Source organism: Pinus tabuliformis, chromosome 9, assembly GCF_031772625.1.
Source record: "Pinus tabuliformis cultivar Carrire ecotype Pingquan chromosome 9, CPIR1, whole genome shotgun sequence".
In the NCBI taxonomy this organism is placed as follows: Eukaryota; Viridiplantae; Streptophyta; class Pinopsida; order Pinales; family Pinaceae; genus Pinus; species Pinus tabuliformis.
The window spans coordinates 492,141,512-492,147,884 of NC_142307.1; positions in this window are offsets into that span (position 1 = coordinate 492,141,512).

Consider the following 6,373-nt stretch of genomic DNA (forward strand, 5'->3'; position numbering starts at 1 on the left):
TATTAAGTTGTGTAAGTGTTGAGAGTGATGGCTTGGTCATGGGACTAACATTTCTAACTAATTTGCAGAAAATTGAACGAAAAGTGGTGCTAGAGAGACTTGCAAAAATAGATAATGTGGTTAAGCACCACGGTTTTCTGATGTATGAGCATGAGAGTCCTGCATATAAATATGTTGCAACACAGATAAATGATTGGAAATAAGTGGTTGAGGAAAACAAGTCACGGCCACTACTAATAACACAAACAACTAGGTTTGTGGATTGTGGAACCTCCTTTTGTCACCCATTTATAGTCCAAACATGATTTATTTTCCCCTAATTATTTAATAAAATAGAAAGTGAAATAGAATGTAGTTATACAGTTCAAACTTCATATGTTATATTCACTGCATGGGTGTTTCCTTCTTGTAGAATGCAAAGATTCTTAATTACATTCCTTGTTTCTATATCTTTTTTCTTTTGCTAGATTGTACACTTCTCTATATTCTCGATGTGTGAAACCTTTTCCTCCATGCACGATAACATTAGATGTCCTCTTGGGAACAAAATACCTGAATGGAATAAATTATTGCACCAAGTATGTTGGCGACGGCTGTTCAAAACAAATAATTTTCTTGAATTCACTTGGTGTGTATGTCATGCCCCTTGTGAAGGTGCATGTGTACTAGGAATCATTAAAAATATAGTACTTATTAAAATTATTTAATGTGCCATCATTGACAAACATTTTTAAGAAGGTTGAATGGTTCGACGTCCACCTGAGAAGAGGACATGGTATGTGTCTTTGATTTATAATTCTTAATTACATTCTCATGATACTTATCATTTTGACAATAAATTATTTGTTGTCTATGATGTGGTGAACTAGATCTCGATATGAATTGGTCATTGGGTGTAGGAAGAAGGTTTCTACAGTTGGAAGAGGGCCAACTGGTTTGGCTGTTGTTGATCAACTTAATAATGCTAGGATCTCTATCACTGTTTATGAATCTGTTGATTGAATTGGAGCTTTGATGTTGTATGGAGTTCCTAATATGGAAATAGATAAAATTGATGTTGTCCAACAATGTGTTTCTCTAATGGAAGAGGAAAGTATTAATTTTGTTGTGAATGAAAATGTTGGAGTTGACTCTCTTTTCTCTGTGGAGAAGCTTTATGCTGAAAAAGATGCTCTGCTTTGGGCATTTGGTGCAAACGAACCAAGTTACACTTCTATATTTGATTTGAATCATATTTTTCCCATAGGGGTTGAGGCTCTTGTTTTGTATATATATATATATATATATATATATATATATATATATATATATATATATATATATATATATATATATATTGCAGGGATATTCCCATTCCTGGCTGTGAATTAATGGGAATATATTTTGCTATAGAGTTCCTTCAATCAAATACCAAGAGTTTATTGGACAGTGGATTGCAAGATGGAATGTTTATTTCCGCAAAAGGTAGAAGGGTGGTTATCACTGGAGGAAGAGACACTAGAATTGATTGTATAGAAACAACCATAAGACATGGATGCAATAATGTTGTGAATTTGGAGCTCCTTCCACAACCCCCCAATTCTCGTGCTCTTGGGAATCCTTGGCCTCAAGTTTGTCTTTTTCATCTTCATATAAATAAAAATTTAACTATCTATTATTTTATAGCATTTTTTACCCTTCTACAATTCCATGATTATGGGTCTTTGTTCACTTTTTGGCAGTGGGCTAAGTTTTTCTGAGTAGATTATGGCCACTAGGAAGCTATCACCAAGTTCAGTAAAGACCCTAGGTGATATGAAGGGTTGAGAAAATGGTTTATGCTGATGAAAATTGAAAAGTTAAAGCAATTGAATTGATCAAGATCAAATGGGAAAAATATGAGAGTGGAAAGTTCTAGTTGAAAGAGATGGAGGGCATAGAGGAGATTATAGAAGCATAACTTGTTTTCTTAGAAATAGGATTTCTTAGACTAGAACAGGTAACCTATATTTTTCTAAGCAACAAAATTACTTCTGAGGTGATATAAACCTTTAAATTTTGATTGATAATCACAATTTAATGAATTTTTAATAAAATTAGTTGGTTCTTTTTGCTTGAACAGACACAATCCAATCATTCAGGTCCAATTTGAATTTAGTTGACAATAGTCATTGCTAGACTATGTTTTTTTCTTCAGAAAATTGAGTAATTCAGTGATGTTGCATCCTTCCCAATCCATAACATTGAATACACATATTTTCAACATTTATATTCTATGTCTAAATGATACTGGACATACACACCATATTTTCTAGAATTCCTCCATTTACCTCCTCACTCTAATTTCAATTTTTTATTTGGTTTGATAGATTATTACAGAGAATCTTGATATGGAGAGGGATAACATGTCAAATTTCAAAGCTAACTTTAGTGATCTTGCAATGAGTATTGATGTGTTTTTTCTACTGGTGACTATATGTGTGGACAATCACTTGTTGTTTGGGTCATTGCTGAAGGAAGACAAGAAACTACTTAGCTAAATTTGTGATGAAGGAAGACCACTTGATCACAAATTGTGAAGATAGAGTGGAGGACAAGGATAAATGCCCAATGTTCACTTTCAAAACATAAGTGCCCGCTCGGAAAATTATTGTAGAAATTCATAATCCCGGGAAAAATGGAAATAATATGCCAAACAGGCCACTCAAATGACTTGTTATTGAAGTTATTAAAGGAATCAAAGGGTGAGTGCCCTGCTTTGAGTGTATCACATTTATTTTTAATAATACTAAAAAGGAGGGTCTTTTGGAAGAATCAACTGCCTATTCCAAGACCTTTGTGATGAAAAAACAGTGTATACGAGAAATTTTAGTCCCATGAGACATTTCATCCTTCGCATTTATATCCCATTTTTTCCTATGTACATTCGCTATGACGTTGATGTTTGAAATCCATGGCCATGCCATTGGAGGAGTGAAAATGTGGTTTCTTAGTTCTTTTTCTTGACATGGCACCTAAATTTTCTCTTTGGATTTTGCACAGTGATAGATGTTTAGTGCTGAAGAAGGAGAAATGAGACTTTAGGTGTATTGAGGTAGTTGGCATGAGAAAATTAGAAAAAATATTTGAACAATGAATAACTTCTTTGTTTGAATGACAAATCCAAGAAGGACTCGAGATGTGCATGAACATAACTCCTAGTCCTACATCCATTGTGCAAGTTAGGTTTTTTTTTCTTTTTTTGATCTATTATTTTCCTGTATACTATTTAATATCTTTATCTACATTCTTTTATTTATGGATTTGAAAATTGAAATCCTATCAGTTGTTAGGCATGCTAATGACCTTAATTCTAGTGTTGTTTCTTTTAACTACAAAGTCTATGCAATAAAAAACATACATTAGGGAAATTTTGAGGTCTAAAATGGGCCTCCTAAGGAAATTATAAAATAATAGTGGAAATAATAAAATAAGATTAGATTACATCATCAAATTTTAGAGGGAAAAAAGAAAAACTATTTTTTCAACTCGTATTTCCAACTTATCTCCTTATGGTTTTACTCAAATTTCGAGTGGAAACACACGTTGGATGAAAAGTTAAATTACTCATCCAAGGAGTACCCATGCTACATACTTTCGAAGGACCCTAGTACACAAAAAATGAGAAATACATGAAAAACGTTATTGCAATCACATTTTCAAGTATTTCTCATTTTTTCGTGTAGCAAAGTACATCGAAAGTATGCAACATGGGCACTCCTTTGATGATGAATTAAATTTTTCATCTAACAAGTACTTCCAATCAAAATTTGAGTAAAAGCTTAAGGAGATATGTTGAAAATACGAGTTGAAAAAATAGTTTTATTATTTTATTATTTTTTAATCTTTTAACTTTTTTACTCCAAAAATGGTGACTCATCCCCCATGGTTGACATCATCATATTGAATCCTATTGGTTCTTATAAAGTTTATTTTTGGTTGTACATTTTTCTTAGGAGGCCCATTTTAGACCTCAAAAGGCCCCTAATGATCCATCTAACCTTTTAAAGCTGGTATTCATATTTTGATGAAAGGATCAATAACATTGTAGGCAGGGAAAATTTTAAGAACCACCCTAAATTTATATGTATAATAAATGGGCGAATCCCCATGATACATAGGAAAAATGGGAGGTGATTTTATCAATAATATAATATGTATATATAATTTTTTTGGCGAATCTCTCACCGGATTATATTATCTTGTAAATTCATGGTGAATCTATCGCTGAATTATAAAATCTTGTAAGATCTTGGCAAATCTTTCACTGAATAATAAAAAGTGAAGTCTTGGCGAATGTTTTGTTAAAGTATGAAACCATATATGATAATAGGGAAACATATTCATTAAATTGTAATATACTATCATACATGTTAAAAAGAAACATAATTTTCTCTTCCTACAAACAATGTTGCAAGTTTCAGTGGCCATGTTTGTTTGTACACTCTTTCATATCCTTCTATTAGTTTTGATAATATTCCACAACAAAGTTCTTGTAGGTGTTGATCTTGACCAGCAATTTTGTCAAGGTAGGAGAGATTAATCTTTTCTCTAGCACTTTTGTCAATCTATAAAATCTCTTTATTATTCCATAGAGTCCAACTACGAGATAAAAAAAACATATTTTGTACCACTTTTGTCAAGCTATCAAATTTCTTTCTTATTCCATAGACTCCAACTACGAGATAAAAAAACACATTTTGTTTACCCCAACAGGCCAACAAGTAGCAAGCCCGAACTATATAATATAAGAAAGTAGTAGGTATCCCAAAGGCCTGAAGGGGATCTAATGGAAAGAAGTGACCATTGTCAGAAGCCTTCCAATCAATATATTAATATATACATATAGATTTAGTATTATTTTAATTGGAAATCTTCAATTAAATAATAAAATTTAATTACGTCTCTCACAATCTAAAGCCCCAACTATATAATATAAGAAAGTAGTAGGTATCCCAAAGGCCTGAAGGGGATCTAATGGAAAGAAGTGACCGTTGTCAAAAGCCTTCCAATCAATATATTAATATATACATATAGATTTATTATTATTTTAATTGGAAATATTCAATTAAATAATAAAATTTAATTACGTCTCTCCCAATCTAAATTGCTTATTAGCATAATTCACTACCTTCATACGCCTTGCGTTTTTTAACAACATTGTAACATGTGGATTAATTTCCTTTTTGGTGCACAATCTCGGCCTTTTAGGACTATATGGTGCATTGGCCCAACCCCATATGGTGCACTGGCCCAACCCCTATAGATCATTACGACAAATTAAGAAAATTAGAGAAGATGAAAGGTTGTACAAACCAATATATTTTTCAAGCATTGGCTCAACCCCTACAGATCATTACGACAAATTAAGAATAACAGAGAAGATGAAAGGTTGTACAAACTAGCATATTTTTCAAACAACTAATCCAACATCAATACCTTAAATTTTTCATGACGATATCATATTAAGAACGTTTGAAAAATGGTGGGAAATCTAGGCATTGACTATCTCTCTTCTACGAGGGTGATGCAGAAAGAGTGATAAGATTTCACCATTTTGATTTTTTTTTTTTGTTAAATCAGAAAAACCAATATTAATGGAGATATTGGTATTTTTTACTAAATTTTGTGAAGTGACTAAATGTAGCTTTAACCATTCACCTTAAGATGTTTTTTATAATAGAATTTCCTAAGTCTATTTAATATTTTCGTTATCATAAAAACCAACCTATATCCATCTTAACTTTACTTCTACCACTCTTGGAGGGTTGAAATCTATTTATCCCTCTCAACACTTGGTAGACCCGGAATTAAGATGGATTACGGTGATAGAATTTCCCTTTAAATAGTCTATGCTCACATGAATACCATGATATTACCATGGGTCAATACCATGGGTTATCATAAACTTGGAGCTTAAAATCTACTATTAGTAATTTATAAAAATTAATAAAATTAATAATTTATTTTTATTTTAACCAAATTAAAATGTTTAAGTGACATTAAATTACAAGATCCATTTTTACCCTTGATCTACCAAGCCTGAGGATCAAATATTTTTTCACTCTATGCTAGTTTTCATATCACGATATTTGATCCCTCTCGGGGCTTAGTAGATCCAGAGTAAAGATGGATCTATGCTCGTTTAATTCCCCCCTTTAAATATCCTATATTCTAAATCCAGAGTAAATATGGATCTATGCTGGTTTAATTCCCCCCTTTAAATAGCCTACATTCCACGTGAATACCATGGGTCAATACCATGTGCCATCTTTTTTTTGTTAATACTAATATTAGGGTTAATAAGGGTTAATAATGTTTTTTTTGCATGGTATTAACAATAATTTGGCCCATA